General features: G+C 38.0%; 1 long non-coding RNA gene across 1 annotated transcript in view; it reads left to right on the forward strand.

Annotated features, from left to right (window-relative positions):
* Nucleotides 1–1,817: 1,817 nt before the first annotated feature.
* LOC107694179 (uncharacterized) overlaps nt 1,818–17,949 on the forward strand; it is an 18,189-nt gene continuing 2,057 nt past the window's right edge. Inside the window, exons 1-2 of the long non-coding RNA XR_001634826.1 lie at nt 1,818–1,951; nt 5,934–6,033. This is a non-coding gene — a long non-coding RNA (uncharacterized LOC107694179). The remainder of the gene's footprint in view (nt 1,952–5,933; nt 6,034–17,949) is intronic.

Genomic DNA, 17,949 nt, shown 5'->3' on the forward strand with positions numbered 1-17,949 from the left:
TGCCTTTGTGTGGCATAATGAGGTAAATTATAGCTTGAGCGGTTGGTGAAAATTACAGGGTGTCAGTCATTTCTGTGAGTTGCTCTTAAACACCCACATTAATTATATCGGCTTCACATCAGTCAAGCTTTTATCAGGTGGGTGTCTGAGAATCCTGCTTATTGAATCCAATGTTTCAGCGGAAATAGATTTCTGTGGCTTGTTTTTGTAAATAGGCTATTCACTAGAAAATTTAGTACCGTGTTAAAACTTTTCAGGGAAAAACGGCTGACTTAGTTGTCTCTACACTTCAGAAGTTTGGGGTCTGTAGTCCCACCCTGAGCTGAGAGAGCTTTTCTACACTAAAGAGTCTCTGTTTCAGACCCATCAGCCATGCTAAAGTAGTACCATCTTTAAGGTACAGGTGTCATTTCTTCTTCCAACAAAACTCTGAGACTACAAAGTACATAGACTCTAGAGTGGTGAACCAGCCTCAAACAGGCAAATTCAGCCTTCCAGTGCTTGGGTGGGAACATATATAAGGGTTGATAAGTGAAGTGTGCTGCTGTCAGGCAGGCCTGTTCAGTGTTTGCACAGTTCAGGTCAAAGACATTATATATAACTAAACCAGTAAGCCTCAAGTAGCCGTGGTGTAGGCCTATAGTTTATAATTTAGAACAGTTAAGGAGAGCTGTTGGGCATGCGTGGAGTAGAGTGCCTAAAACCCTCTTCACGGAGGTTATTGTTTTTATAAAACTTTTGGAATGCACTTGTAGCCCACATGTTAAATCAGAATTCGCAATGAAATCTGATATCTTGAAACACTTTCTTTGGCACAGTTGCAGGATTATAGTGTGTGCCAAGCAACAATACTGATGTAATGTATGTTTTTATAATAATTTACAGCGGCTTCAAACACAGCTCAACAAATCATAATCAAGTGCATAACTATCATTTTATTTATAACGAATGTTTTAGAACTTTGAAAATGAAATTAGGAAGGGATATTTAAGATTCTGCATATATCACTTATCCGCTAATCAAATAAGCAAATTTGTAACAAATGTGACCTCATCACAGGTCCATTTTTTCTCTTTCCTGCATGATTCTCTCGTATTAAAGAAAATAATACAATTGTACAGTAAATAATAATAATTACAATAAAGAAAAGAAAAGAAAAGAAAAAAGAACAAAGTTTTATTTATTTTATTTAGGTTATTTATTTATTTTTTTGACTATTTTGACTTGGACTAGCCTATTTTGCTTCCATGTTTTAAGAAAACATCCTAAAAACACATTTAAGTGATTTAAGTGTATATTTTATTACACTTTATTGTCAGTAGATTTCAACTCAATCAAGGCTATACATATTTTAAAAGCCAGTTTTTACAGAATGAGTTTTTTTTTCTCTCCCAGAAATCTCCACATCAATAGAACTTGCATAGGCTAACCCAAATTTACAGTTTTATTCCTATCTATATTTTGAATGTTTTAATTGAGGATGTTTTCATGTATATAAAGGGGTGGACAGATAAAACAGAGTTTAATCATTATTATAGATTACTGGTGGGCTATCATACAGGCTAAGACAAACATGATAAATAAGCAATTGTCAGTTAAAACTGAATTTAAAAAAATCAGAACGATTTACGAATGAACCACGCTGTTGTGTCAATTCCTTTGAACGACTCCAAAACGAGTCGTTTGAATCGGTTCGTGATACAATCTGAATCATTCTCACAGCTCACGCGCGCCTTTAATCGTTTTGAGCGGTTTCTTTCAGTAATTAAAACGTTAACGAACGAATTTAAAAGACAGGGAAAAAACAAAACAAAGCGCGCTAGACAAAGTGAAAATTCACCTGGAATCCATTGAAACCAAACCTGTAAAAGGTTCATAGCATTTGTTGGCGATGGAAGAGGCGTGTATGAAATTCCACCTGCACGTGCAGCTTGTGAACAAGTCACCTCAGGTAAACAAGTACATTAAAACGTGTAAAATGCCAAAAAGTAGCCTACCTTGACATTACTTGTGCCATGGTATTCTTCGAAGTAAATACTATAGGTATATAGTAATAATTGTTAGTAAATAAAAGTGTCATGTTACCGTTTGATACAGTCACAATACAAAAGTCATAGTAGACTGTACATAGATTTCCTTTACTGTACAAGGAAATCATCGCTAGTAATGTGTCATGAATAACGTTATGCTTCAATGTGTTTTCATGTTTTTTCAATATTTTCACTAGGCTACTGTAACAGTCAGGGCCCTATTTTAACGATCTAAGCGCATGGTCTAAAGGGGGGCGTACACGGTGCGATTCTGAAGGTCGGAACCTCGTGAGCTCTGGCACATGTCACGATTGAGTTTATCCGAAAATCGTTCGGAGGCAGTCGCACACGACACGAATTTACAAACTCTGACGTAAGCATTACGTTTATGGATTCTGAGGACGAAATAGTTTTCTTTGTGGCAGGCGGCTTGTGACGTCCAAAAAAAGAAAAAAAAAAAACCAAGACAAAGGACATGGCAAAGAGAATGGCTGAAAAGCAGAGAAAAGCATGGACTTTCTGTTCTTCATAAAGAACTCGAGGGAGTAGCCCGTTTCTGAATTTCTGCTGGTTTTGCCAGAAATACAACAGGCATATTCATTCATAAAGCTGAATGGCAAATTTGGCACATTCGGAATAACAAATAAAAAACAGAACTGTATAATTAAACTAAAATTATTATAGACTAAGGTTTTTGTCATCTTCTGATTGGTCAACTTCAGATGGATCGCCAAATCGTCTCGTTCAACCGCACATACGCCACAAATTTAAACCGACAGCATCCGTTTTTTTTTTACATGTTTGAAAATTATCGGGAGGACGGGAGGTGCTCGTAACGTCTCGGATCGGCCCGTAATTCTTCTCACACGGTACGAGCCGCGACCATGCGAGCATCTGCGATTTTCTCCCGAGAGAAAAAAATCGCCTGCAAGCTCGTACGACAGCAAAAATCGCACCGTGTACGCCCGCCTTAAAGCGCACGACGCAGGTGCACTCAGGGCGTGTCCGAATCCACTTTTGCTTTTGTTTGTGGGAAAACGGTCTGAGCGCCTGGTTTAAACGGGTTGTCCCTATTCTCTTAATGAGTAATGGGTGTTTTTTGGGCGTAACGAGCCATAAACCAATCAGAGTCTCATCTCCCATTCCCTTTAAGAACCAGTTGCGCTCGTGCCATGGCGGATTCGCTGTTTACACGGCGGAATTTGCAAGTGCAAAGACAGAACACGTCTCCAGAGATGAAACGGAGCTGCTTGTGCGTGAGCAAATAGGTAGACTAATTCTGATACATGCAATGACTATCCATTATGACGTAGCCATTTTTATATTTATGTAGCCTACACAATAGTAATCTTTTACATTGCAATCCTTAAATTTTTAATATTTGTCATGTTTGTGTGCTGCTGTGCGTCCATGTGTGTGTAATAAGCAGAGTGTACGCGCGCTGTGGACCCGCCTATACTAACGCGCTCTTTAAATAACAAAAAAACGTCTCAGGTTACTTATGTAACCATGGTTCCCTGAGTAGGGAACGAGACACTGCGTCCTCTAGGGGTCGCTGCGCTGTGGACCCGCCTATACTTACGCGTTCTTTAAATAACAAAAAAACTACTGCGCCATTGACTTTAGACCAGGTTTTTGTTGGTCAATGGTGCAGTCTATTTTCAGCTCCTCAAAATAGCAACGCGCCAACAATGCGCCTAAACACACCTCTTTTTTAGACCAGCACACCCATCATGGGCGCACAAATGGGCGCAAATGCATTTGCTATTTAAACAACGTGGCGCAGGACGGGAAAATGAGAACTGAGTCAGGCTGAAACTAGCAAAAACACTTGCGCCGCATTGTGCCGGGTGTATGATAGGGCCCTTAAAGTTTAACTTTGTACCACTTATTGTATGCTTTCATTTGTCTTGCATCATCTAGGCTAGTCATTTCATATATCTGTTGTCATATCTGTCAAAAGTGTCCATTAATTGAAATAATTCACAGTGAATTGAAACACCGAAATAGCCCAATATTTATTATTAGCACTTTACATGGACCAACATTTAAAACAATTTGACATACTTGCATAAATTGCATGTTTTTTTTTTTCTTTTTCAGTCGTCGATTCAGAGTGGGTGTAAAACTGCAAAAAACATGGAATAACAAAACTTGATTGCTCCCATTGTAATCAACAAATTTGTCTGCACTGACAGTTTGCAGGTAACTTTTAAAGGTAATATTCCTCAATGTTGGCCATCACATCCCATTATATCTTAATGTTAGTGCTTTATCACACATACCAGTCAGAAATCAAATATATAACCAGTGAGTCCCACGTACTTGTGAATCCTCCAAACCATCAGCACCCATTACTAAAGCAACCCACGGGAATCTTCACGCAATACCTTGTAGCCTTATTGACTAAAGGCTTAACAGATTCTCTGTATCCATCATGCTCTCCTGCCTGTAAGCTGGTGTCTTAGCGATCATCTCCCCTCCATGTTTGGCCAATGAGATGTGCTGGAGAGATGAGCCGAATGGCCTCCCACCCCATACTTATCTGCCAGAGCCTGAGCTCCATTTCCAGAGCACAAAAGAAACTATTAGAGCCCAGAACCTGCACAGGTTGCAGTGCTGAAAAGGAAGAAGAATTAGCAAGTCTAAGTGTGTGCAGAGAGAGTGAGAAAGAAACGACTGGAGGTCTGGCTCAGGTCACCTTCATAGATTGAAGGGGATGAGAGTCACCTGGGCCCATATGCAACAGAAATCTCAGAGTGAGAGCGCTGACGTGGCATCAGCTCCCTGCTGTCCATAAGATCAGCATTTCAGATTTCTGCATTTACACAAATTTACATGAAGTCACTTTTATTTCTCCCAACTCTAGTGCCAAAAAGTTTATTGGTATATTGGAAATCTACCATGTTCATGCAGTGCTTCTGGGCATGTAATGTAACATCACGTAACCTAAAGGTCACCTTAAACAGTGCTTGTATCACTGGGTAGCAAAACACAGGAAGCTCTAAGAGGATTTGCCATAGTCTGTTCTCCAATCACACATCCTCTTCATTGAAAGAAATCAGCAATCAAGAGAAAATCACGGAGGAATTCATGTTATATAATCATCATTTGAGATAATTGCACCTAGGCCAGTGTAAATGCAGCGACATGCCTCTTTACATGAACCATCTTCATGACCTGCAAAGTGCTTGAACGGGCCATTATGCTAGTCAAGGTTTCTTGCAGCAAAAACAGTCATAAATTAGTTTTTTTACTTGACCATGTTTCACCCTGTCTTCCTACCTTTTGCTGCCTTTTAAGACTTTAAATATGTAAATGCATTAGTCATGACTCATACACCTTTTTAAATACAATTTTGTCTCTTCTGTGGGCACCTGGAGGTGTCAGACTGAATGACACTCAATTATAGTCCAAATCAGAGGTATCCAACCACCTGAGGCTTATCTGAACAGCTAAGCAGAAATAAATCTTTTTGGTAGCCTCGGTGTTTATTAGCATTTATTTAAAAGTGATTTTATTTATACATTGATTCATTTGACTTTCTTTAATAATTAGCATTGAAATAAGAATAAGAGAGGTAGGAAATATGGCAATTTACAGTAGTGATGAGTTTTCACAAAATGCTAAGTAATTAAGGAAACAGTTATTGAGCTTTCCTGACCTTTCTACTCAGTCTTACTCATAAATATTACATTAGTGTTTGTTTAGAATAGTCTTTTTTTTTCTTTAAGGGCCACTTATAAAGCTACTCGAAGATTTTGTGGCAAGAACAGTCATTTATTTTTTAACAACCATTTTTTTTCTGACCCTTAGGATTAAACATCCATTTTTTGGTGCTCTGCTTTTAAAAATTGACCTTTCGCATTTGAAATGATCAACAGTGCTTTTGTCTGCTCACAGATGATCAGGGATCTTGTTCAACCCCTCATTTCTAAAGCCGGGATCCTTCAGACGATTATGCAGAGTGTTAGGTGCTTCACACATCCAGGAACTACTAAAGGTTTGATGACCTTTCCTATGCTTTTCACTTATATTGTTTAGCTTTTCTGGGGTTTATTAAGAATAATAGTGTCTTTATTGCAATTTCTGCCTCAACATGACTGAACAGACCCAGTAGGTGTCATTTTGTGAATATGGGCAGTCACATGTAGGGCATGTACTGCATTCTAAAATTCGAAACTATTCTTTCACCATCTATCGATGCTGACCAGCTACGACTTCTAGGGCTGCTCAAAATTTGATAGTCCATTTCATTCTGACGTATGTCATAATACATAAGAAACAGATAACTCCATAATCTTCTCAAGGGATTGTTGTCAAGAGACATATATAATGTAGTCTACAAGATACGTTTTCTACAGGCATTTTTCAATAGTAAGTTTGTCTTTTTGTGGTAAGACAGATTGAATAAAGACCAAGATATATAGAGACTGCTAAATAAATGTTGCCCTTTCTGATCTTTCAGTTTACACTAATATATTGTGCAATCTAATATTTAATGCAAACACATCAACATCACTTTTGTTCATACTTGTTCATACTTACATAGATACATACCTATCTATGTTTCTTTAGTACGACAATCCTTGAGGCTACACTAAGGCCCAATCCCAATTCTACCCCTTAGCCCTTCCCCTTTCCCCTACCCCTCCATTTCGCACGTTCACGTGAAGGGGTAGGGGTGTCTCAATTCTCTTTTGGTTGGAGGGGTAGGGGTAGGGGAAGGGCCAGACAGCCCTTCAAACGAAGATTTTTTGGGACCACACTTCAAACGAAGGGGTATGAATTATCTCAGCGTAAACCGGCTTCAGGGGCAACATGGCTGCCCAAGCGAATAAAAAGACAGATAAATGTAAGCATTTTTGGCATTAATAAAGATTTTAACTTAAAGTAATCATTTGTTTTATGTTACATTCAATCGTGAGTTTATATTTACAGTCATGTTACTCAAAGAAATGTTTGCAAAAAATCGCTAATATTTAATAACGTCATATCATTATAGACTGCATGATAGTGCCACAACATATATTCATGTCTGATCAGGGCGATAACCACCGTAGACATTGAGGGGGACTAGTCCCCCCAATAATTAGAAATCACTAAACCCTTTCCTCAAATATTGCCAATTCGAGAGAGAGAGAGAGAGAGAGAGATGAAAATTGCGTGTATGCGCGTCTGTGCGTTTCTCTTTTTAGAGTGAGTTTACTTAAAAAACAGCGATTTTATCCTCTCGTTGCTGGAAAATATAATGTAGCGATTCAGTATTTAAACTGTTATTAATAAAAGTCGTGGGGCAGCTTGACACTCTGTTTCAAGGGACAAGGGGAAGGGGTAGGCGGAGGGGTAGGGGAAGGGGAAGGGGTATAAAATAGAATTGGGATTGGGCCTAAGTAACACTGAGACTTAGGAAGAGAGTGAAATGGAAAATTCTGCGCAGTTTATGCAAATTTGTAGCTACATAAAAAAATATGCATAAAAAGTAACTGGACATCGGTTTTTAGAATGTGCCAATTTACAGATGCAAAAGGGTCTCAGTGTCTGTTCGCAGTGTCTAGTCTCAGTTCCACACATTACATTTGTCTCCTCAGTCTTTAACAGGCATCCGATAACATGAGGCTGAAAAAATAAATAAAATAAACAAATGCAATTACGCTCATAGCCACAACTGCCCAGTGTGGTGAAAAATGTGTGAAGAAATGTGTCAAAGTATAAAATGGAGAAAATTGCATCTCCATAGCCAAAACATCAAGCATGCTGAAATCAATGGAGGATACATAATTTTGAGAAAATGAGGCATGGGAGTGGATACAACAAGATGTAAACAGCCTAAAAATATCACAAGCACAGTAGTCAAGGTACAGCTTCCTGAAAGATGCATTAAAGAGCTTGTGTATACAGTGCACTGAATCTATTTTATACATATACAAACAAATGGGGCTTCGTTCTCTATTACAAAATGTGCTGGAGAAGTTTTGGTTTTGCTGTTATGCATGCAGCACTGTAGGATTGGATGTGTGCCCGCCAACCTGTAATGCACAAAGTGCTAAATGCAGATTGGTCTACAAGTGGCTAACATGAACATTTATTGCTAGGCTGCAGGCTGCTCAAAGGTCACTGTTAAGGCAAAATTGAATCAAAAGCTCATTATAAATGATTTTTTGCTTAAGCCCAAGCAGGATAATACTCAGGTTGCCTATGTGTATTGGTCTCTGCTGATTATGGGAGTGCACTTGTGTTTTTCTCACTCTCTCCAACCGAAGGTGTGCTATGTAGTCCCATGGCCTGCATGGCACATACGTTAAGGTGGAGGATAGTGGATATACAGTCATGTGAAAAAGTTAGGACACTCTACTGAATTCCATGGTTTTCTGTATCAGGACATAATAAAAAAAAAAATCTTGTCCTTGGCAGTCTTAAAATTTGGAATATAAAACCTCAGATGAACAACAACACACAACATATTACACCATGTCATTATTTATTTAACAAAAATAAAGCCAAAAAGAAAAAGTAATGTGTGACAAAGTTAGGACACCCTTACGGTTAACATAGAAATTAAGAGTGTAATGGTGCGTTCAAGTCATGTCGGATAGATCGTATTTACGAGTTGAATGCACATGAACCTCGTAAGTACGAACGTCCCAGGAGGACTTGAACGCAGCATAAGTAACGGTCAGGTACTACCTAATCAAATACCTTTGTTTAACTGTTCATCAGCAAGTGTGAGCCCCTCTATGAAAGCAGAGGTTTTAGCAGTTTGCTGGTCTGGAGCCTTCAGGTGTGTGTTAACACAATGTCAATGAGGTAAGACATCAGCAATGATCTTAGGCTGATGATACACGGGGCAACTTTTTGAGCAATTTTGCCGGGCAACTTTTTTTTGAGCAATGTTGCTTGGGCATTTTTCCATTGCGAATGGATATTTCTATCTGGATATTTTAGATCGGTCGTGGGCCCTGTGTCTCACTTTGTTGCCCATTGACAGCAACATTTCCTAAAGTTGCCCAGCAACATTGCTCAAAAAGTTGTCCAGTGTATCATCAGCCTTAGAGAAGCGATTGTTGCTGCCATCAGTAATCTGGCCATTTCCAAAACAATGAAGTCCATCATTCTACAGTGAGGAAGCTTATTCACAAGTGGAAGACATTCAAAACAGACACCAATCCTCCCAGGAGTGGATGTCCCAGTAAATTCACCCCAAGATTAGACTGTGTAATGCTCAGAGAAATGGCAAACAACCCAAGAACTTCACCGCAAACTCTACACGCCTCAGTTAACATGTTAAATAATAAAGTTCATTACAGTGCAATTAGAAAAATATGGGACAAGTATGGCACGTTTGGAATGGTTGCCAGAGGAAAGCCTCTAATTTCTAAAAAAAAAAAAAAAAAAAAAATATAGGTTTGCAAAGTTTCATCTTAACAAACCATAAGACTTCTAGAACAATGTCCTGAACAGATGAGACCAGAGTGGATATGTTTGGCCATAATGCACAGTGCCACATTTGGTGAAAACCTGAAGAGCGTTGGTGCCAATAGCCTCGTGGTTAGTGCGCCGACACACAGCGCAACTGTGCTCGCAGCGTCCTGAGTTTGATTCCCGTCTCGAGGTCCTTTGCCTCGAAGAGCCTGAAGAGAATATCAGCAAAACGCCTCATACCAAAAGTGGGATTATGATTTTGGGCTTGTTATGTAGCCACAGGGCCTGGGAACCTCACAGTCACTGAGTCAACCGTGAACTCCTCTGTATACTATTCAAAGTATTCTAGAGTCAAATGTGAGGTCATCCGTTCGACAGCTAAAGCTTGGCCAAGATTGGGTAATGCAACAGGACAATGATCCCAAGCACACCAGCAAATCTACAACAGAACGGCTGAAAAGAAAAGAATCAAGGTGTTGCAATAGCCAGTCAAATTCCAGAGCTCATCCTGACTGAAATGCTGTGGCAAGAGCTGTGCATAAACAAATGCCCACAAGCCTCAATAAACTGGAGCAACGTGGTAAATAAGAGTGGGCCAAAATTACTCCAGAACAATGTGAGAGACTGATAAAGTCATACAGAAAAGTTATAGCGGCTAAAAGGGGATCTACAGGCAACTGAATCATAGGGTGTCGGTGTCCTAACTTTGTCACACATGGCTTTTCCATTTAGGCTTTGTTTTTTAAATAAATAATGGCACAGTGTGATATGTCATGTGTTCTTGTTCATCTAAAGTTTTATTTTCCAAATTTTTATTTGCTGAGGACCAGAAATTTTGTTATGTCCTGATACAGAAAACCATGGAATTCAATAGCTTTTTCACATCACTGTATATAAAATATTACTGTTTTAACTTTCACATGTACAGCCTTTACTGGTAAATAATCATTAAGAGATTGTGTGGACAGTTTTCCAACCTTTTGAAAAATACTGGTAAATCATTTTTGGGTTGTAACATTATCAGTAATATACCAGTGTCATACTGTGTGTGAACAAAGAACAGGATTATTTGTACACTCTAAAAAATGCTGGGTTATTTTTTTAACCTAAATGCTGGGTTCAGCTTGTTGGGTTATTTTTTAATATGTTTGCCCAGGTGCAGGGTAATTTTAACGCTGGGTTAATTTTTTCTACCTAACCGCTGGGTTGAGATTGTCTCCGGTGAAACTTCTCAGTAACGCAGCTGCTGAGAGCACGGGCTTTTTAAGTCCACAGGAGAGAGCAGTTCTCAGCACCGCCGATTTGGTGCACTCTTTTGGGGAAATAAAGGTTTGTATACATTTTATTTCATTTATAAAGTCTTTAATGTGGTGTAAATTATATTATTTTACGCAATGCAACATAAGGACGAGATGTCAGCTGCGTCAGCAGTATTATTTGTTATAATACTGAGTGTAAGTTAATTTGATGTTAAAATATGTTCTCTAATTTCAGTACTGTTTGTTTTTGGGCAGGTTTTGGAGTCAGTCACACTATCTCTCAGCTACGAGAGAAACACGAGGCTGCTGTCTAAAGTTCGCAGTTCCCCCGATGAACAGCAGCCCTTCACCTTCACGGCACGAGAATTAGCACTATTTTGCTAAAAAGCCATTACAGAGAATGGTTGAATACACTTAAATTAAAATACTACTTTTAAATGTGCCTTTTTTATTTTTAAAATGCTTGTTAAACGAGTTTAAATGTATGTAATATTGTAAACTATGCTGTATTCACCCAAATAAATTCAATTTGTCTTATATTTTGTCCATGGGTGTTCTTGCTTAATAATAAATGTTCATCTTTTGATTATTGCTGTTGCCTATAGTAATTCTGTGTGTGATTTTTAATTTCCAGCCCATTTTAAGCCAGCAGTATAATAATTTTTAAACAATAGATGACAAATTAAACAACCCAGCATGGTGGGTAAAAACATTTAACCCAACCAGCTGGGTCATCATAACCCTGCATGTGTTCTGTCCAATATTTACCCAGCGCTGAGTTGCCAAATAACCCAAGTTTGGGTTGTTTTTAACCCAGCATTTTTTTAGAGTGTATGAGCATGTACGAGGACAGAACGCGGTGATGTATGAAGTCTGCTTTGGACCAATCATAAAACTCTGTCGGAGCTGTTTACAGTAATCTCCACTGCTTTTATTTGTTTTTCAAACGTGCTAAATGGACAGTTGCGCCACATCCTGTGATTGATACCCTGCCTTCTTTTCCATTAATCAGCACTGCGGCTCTGCAGTTTCAATTGCACACTATATTAACTGTAGTACTATAGTAACTATTATGAAAAAAATATCACAGAGTTTATCAGTTTGTTGGTATAGTACACTTTAGATTAGGGAACACATTAACTATTAACAAAGGCCCTGTTTACACTAATGCTTTTTCACTTGAAAATGGCGTTTTAAAATGAAAACGATCCTCATCTACACTGGCGTTTTCACTGCGTTTCAGAAATATGACCATTCATGCAGGTACAACCATAGATATGTATAGGTAGATGTCCTATTATTTAGATGGAGGATGCGTCTACTTGCTTGGTTCGAATGGGAAATCTACCAGTACATATCTATGGGTACAACAATGAGCATGATGCTATTGTTTACACGGTCATCAAGGATACGTAGAGTGAATGTGGGCAGCCATACCATCGTTTTCAAAAGTCTCCGTTTTGGTCCGTTTACACTGAAACGCAAACCCGGAGTTTTCAAACTAAAACAGGGCCTGCGGCATTTTCAAAAGGCTCTGTTTTCGAGGGTCAAAAATGCCGGAGTAGTGTAAAAGACAGGCATAACCGTAGCAAAAGTTATGCATTTTAAAATGAAAACGCACTAGTGTAAACGTAGCCTAAGAGTTTTCACTCAGTAAACTCCTGATTTGCTGCCTATTGATAGTAAGTAAGGTAGTTTTTAGTAGTTATGTTTAGGTATTGGGTAGGGTTAAGGGATCTAGAATGGGGTGCAGATTAAGACATTAATATGTGCTTTATAAATACTAATAAACAGCCAAAATGCTAGTAATATGCATGCTAAGCAATTAGTGAATAGTGAATAGTGTTCCCTAATACTGCTGTGTGAATGGTATCTCATCGGAAAAAAAGATTGAATGCCATTGCTTGTACATTTGTGTATTTAATTTAAATATTTTTTTATTGGTTTTATGTTGAAGAGTCTAACATTGGCATTGTTTTCTTGAGTGTTTAGAGTAGTAGTTATTCAAAATGATAGATTTCAATTTTGACTTCAAAACACATGCACTTAGTCATACCAAAATCTGGTTAATAGGCAAAAATCTTCCTCTTTTGTTCAGTTTGTAATGATAAAATTAAGAAAACTGTCAAAGCATTTATATGGTGTTAGGTTGCTTAAGCAGTGTAAGATTGTATATGTAAATGCATGCACCGATATGCAGAGCACTGAATTATATTTTCACTGTGAGCCCTAGACGCATTTTTTGCAGCCACATTGGGTGACATTAGGAATTAATTAGGAAGACACTCACACATCAACATTGTATAAGCTGAATAATAGAGGTCGACCGATTGATCGGTTTTGCCGATTAATTGGCACCGATAATAAACTATCATAATAAACTAAATATCATTAAGTTTAATGATATAATATACAATATTATCATTAATATTAATATTTTTATTCATTTACAAAGGTTCAGTGTATCAGGTATGGTTCAGTGCTGTTTTTTTTAGTAGTAAAGCACTATTTTAGTTTTCATTCCGTATCCATTTGAAAAAAAAAAACTATCGGTTGATTAATTGGTATCTGCCAGTGTGGTCCAAACTAGATAGCTATCGGTATCGGTTGTTCTCTACTGAATAACCAGTGTCAGTACGGGAGAACAGTATTTTACCATGAGAGTTACAATTAGCATCACACAATTATCTTATACCAACACTTCTGTAAAGTGCACAGTAATTACATTTGATTATCACTTAACACAAAGCAGTAACATTTAAGATAAACCACTGCATCATCTGGACATCTTGGAGCTTTAATTTGAACAATCACACTAGCTTCACAATCACATTCAAACGCAGTGAACGTGTCTATTTAAGTCAACAGATCGATGAGGTAATAGGTGACTGTGACCTAAGACGAGGCTCTGCATCCCTTAAAGAGTTCAGCAGAGGCTTTTGTTTATCTTTGTGAATGATTTAGACACATGCAGAATGTCAATTCATAACGCTTAAGTGTTTAAGGAAACTAGATCTTATCTAGAGCCTTATAAATGCTATCAGACCGGCTCACGGGGTGGTCGTTTTTTCCGATTGATCCCTGCAAATAGTGGCTGTCATGTTGAGAACTCTTCCAATAGCCCAGGTAATCAAATGCACAGAATTGGTCCTATTCTGTGAGTGTCATGTGTTGAGGTGACTCATCCATGTGTGAGAAAAAAAATAACTTACTGCCTGCTTAGTTATGCACAGCATTTTGCATGACAACATATGCTGCCATTGGTTCGTATGTCTTTTTAAAATAGCATTTGGTTGGTAGTGAGCAAAAAAAAAAAAAAAACATGGAGTCAAACTAATTTGCCGTGTGGGCTATATAAATTATTGTTTCTCAACTGGTGGGTGGTTCCAGGGTCATAAACAGGAAGCAAAATGCAACCAGTAAAATGCAAATAACCATAAAAACAATCACGGTTACAATACCATAATAAAATTTACTTATCTTTCATCTTCTCTTTCAGAAATGAGGTAAAATGCTTCCCATTTAAGATATTGTTAATATCAGAGGTTAACCAATCAGACTCTATTATATTGTGTTACAAATTCATCTGTCACTTGATAAAAAATTAGACAGATGCCAATATGGACAGGTTATGTGACACTCCATAAACAAAACATGAACAAAAATATAAGTCAGATTATGTTAAATACAGATTCATTTGCAATGAGGATAAACACTCGATTATGGGCCAGTTTTACTAAACGGCAAATTAGCGTGAGAGTGCAATTCCAAAACAGCGCCGATGGGAGGGGAAATTTCTGCGGGTGATTTACTAACAATGTGCAAATTAAAGAACACAGACGCAACATCTCGTTTACATATCGACCAACGCAATATACCAAGCGCAGCGCAAATTAGCGTAGTCGCAAGTAAAGAATAAAGAAATAAAGAAGCCACAGTACGTTGAAAAGAACCGGAGGCCAAAAAATGAAGGTTTGCTAGAAGTTTTGATAGACCTGGTTTTGCATGACTCCTAGTTGAGGGTTCCAAGTCGTCTTTTATTTCCTGAAGCAAATTAAAAATAACATGGCTTGGCAAACGATATGTTTGGATAATGTGTTCTTCTGGCATTCCAAATAAATTAATATATGTGGAAAAAATCCTCTCCCTTCTACCATGCGCTCTCTGTTTTCTACGGTGCAACAATAATTGCAGCCATTTCAAGCACGAAATAGTTTAAGACATGATTTTTTTGGGCGTTTAATAATGTCGCAAATGCCAGTAATTTGACGAGCGCAAACATTTGTAAAACACGTTGCGTGATTCATTTAAATACTCTCCTCCCATAAAGTTTGCGTCCGAAAGGGAAACTTCTACAAATGCATATTCAATAAGGTCAGAAATAACTGTCCACACCTTTTCAGCACTAATTTGTCACTGCGCGTCTTTAGTAAAACCTGAGAGTACAATTTTAATGCCAAAAGACGGTTTGCACTGGCGCAAACTGTTAGTAAAACGGACACTAAATATGTTTTGTGCTGTGAATCTTTGGCTGCCAGCAACATGAAACCATCAAAATTCAAGAAACGTTTAGAAACCGAAATTATCAATTGTCCTGCTCATGCTGTCATTAATAATTTGTTGTTGGACCTCTGCAGTACATGATGATTATTTGACTTTGACATTTTTGTTTACTCTGTATGATTAATATTTTTAGCATTGTGTTGGGTATGATGTCTGATAGCATCCTGAAGCAAAACTATTTAAAATTCACTAGAAGCTTTCACAGGTACAGGTTCAATTTAACAGCATGTTTCCATTTAGATGTCATGCGTGAACAACGGGACCCATTGCTGAGATGCCACTGTAAAGAGCTTATTGCACACAAAACCAGAAACACTTGTAGAATCGAGAAATCAAAGAATCAAAAGATTGAACTCGAGGCTGTCTTGTGTTTGCTAATGCGTTTCGGCACATGGGCTTTTATCAGAGCTAAAAGAGTAAAAAGGAAAAAGGCTCATTTAAAGAGAGTGCTGCAGGAATGAGCCCAAAAACCTGGAAATGTCTTTGTATCTTCTGGTGCCATCATCTTGAAGTGAGTGTTTTTTAAATGGTTTTTTAGTTAAATGCCTGAAATAAGGTCTGTGGTTAACACAGGCTCAAGTTATTTTCATGTTTTATTCTAAAACATAAAAAAAAATAAAATAAATTATACTTCACTCCTGATTTTCAAAATGTTACATGATTTAAAAAATTTTTACATTTTAAATTTTTTTTACTGTATATGTCTTGAAAATGCAGTTGCTAACAAAGTGGCTAAATGAGGCTACATAGGTTGTTGCCATCATGCCAAACTCATCTACTCACTAGTTTGTTTTATAGCTTTCTCCTTATTGTCATGTGATTAGTAGATAGTAGGGATAGTAAGATTCACCGATTCGCATCAGTATAAATGTTAACGATATAATGCATAGATTTAAGAAAGTGTGCATCTGATACAAGTTGGCATTTGTATCGCGATGCATTGTTTCTAACATATTTGCATCTTTAAAAACAGATTTATATATAATTATTAGCGGATACGCTATGTAGGGATTTCTAAATATGAACGGACACTGATATCAGCCATCACGAGGTTTGCTAATCACCCAGCACAAACAAAGGACAATGGTGCAAAACCAAAGTTAAATACATCGGCCTGCTAATTGGACGAGACGGTATCCAACCACAGTCCAGTCGCACCCAAGCAATCCAAAACATAAAGACACCCACTAACATTTCTGAGCCGATTCCTTTCAAACCCTGACTGAATTAATAGTAATTAATTCCCTAAAATAAAACAAAAGTAATCAAGTCATTACACTATACTTTTATTATTTAGAGGCTTGTCCTGAGAGTCACATAGAATATAGATTAACATGGCTGTCTGTACCAAAGAAATAAAAGCAGACTATCTGTACCATACTGTATTACATAGCATAATTTTTTCCCCCCATTGCATCGTATTGCATTGAATCACATTGTGTTGAATCGAATCAAATTCGGATCACACTACATCGTAATGGGGTGAATTGTATCGCATCGCATTGGTAGCTGCTTACATGCATATGTATCTTTAATGTATCGTATTGTTGGCTATGCATCGGCCTCAGTTATGGAGATGCACATCCTTAGTAGATAGTATACCATCTGATTTATTCCAGCGTTCTTATTTGTTGACAGATAAAAGAAACACATTTTCTTTAGAGCAATTTTATGTTTCTTTGATTTCTCAATTTAAGTGTTTTGTTCAAGTGCTTATTTTTTTTTCAATGAGTACTTTGTTTCCATTTGTATTTTTTCCATAATCACTTGTTTTGTGAAGCTGCATCAGAATAACTCTACAGTACCAGATGCCGCTGCAGCAATTTGCCAGTTTAAGAAGTTGCCAGAAAAAAGGTCTATATAAATGATAAGAGTGAACAAAGCTGTAAGATTAACTGTTGGAGAATATACAAGGCTAGTAAGCTCAGACGTCTGCTGTCAAAGAGTTCTAGTCAATCACTTCACAAGTTCTGAAGGAGCTGACATGATTACTCACAGGCTTACATGCAGTTTAATAGTAAGTCTGTGAAGTTGAAAATCATGATTATCTACAGCAGGGGTTTTCAACCTGTGGGGGGCGCCATCACCTGTCAAGGGGGGCGCGAGCATCAGTTAATTCAGAGATGTTCCCTTGAGAATTTATTAATATGAGTTAACAAATCTTTAGCCATCCACTAGGGGGCAATCTGACTCCCACTGCTAGTCGACAGTTAGAGCAGAGTTGGCTCGAGTATCAGTCACGCTCAGTGTTGCCAAGTCTGCGGTTTTCCCGAAAGAAAAATTGTTCGCTGCTTTAATAGCTATTGGGGGGGGGGACAAAATCTGTGTCCGAAACCGCTCCCTATCCACTATATAGAGCACTGTATCGGGTGTCAGCCATTTTGTAGTGCTTTCCGAATTCTGAGTGAACGACTTCATTCCCTACATTCGTCCACTACTTTTTACCCACAATGCATTCTGATTTCGAGTGTACAACCGATGTACACTCACTGAAGCACTATTTCCCACAATCCAGTGCGGAGAACCGCCGAGCTGGAAGAGCGAGCGGAAGCGAGTTTGAATGAGAGATGCTGTTTACATCTGTCTTATTTCTGCTTTAACGTTTATTTCATACATTGTTTATATTAAAACATATTATGTAGGCAATAACTCAGTTTAATATTTTACTAATTTAC

The sequence above is a fragment of the Sinocyclocheilus anshuiensis genome, unplaced genomic scaffold (assembly GCF_001515605.1).
Source record: "Sinocyclocheilus anshuiensis isolate Anshui unplaced genomic scaffold, SAMN03320099.WGS_v1.1 scaffold1003, whole genome shotgun sequence".
Classification (NCBI taxonomy): Eukaryota; Metazoa; Chordata; class Actinopteri; order Cypriniformes; family Cyprinidae; genus Sinocyclocheilus; species Sinocyclocheilus anshuiensis.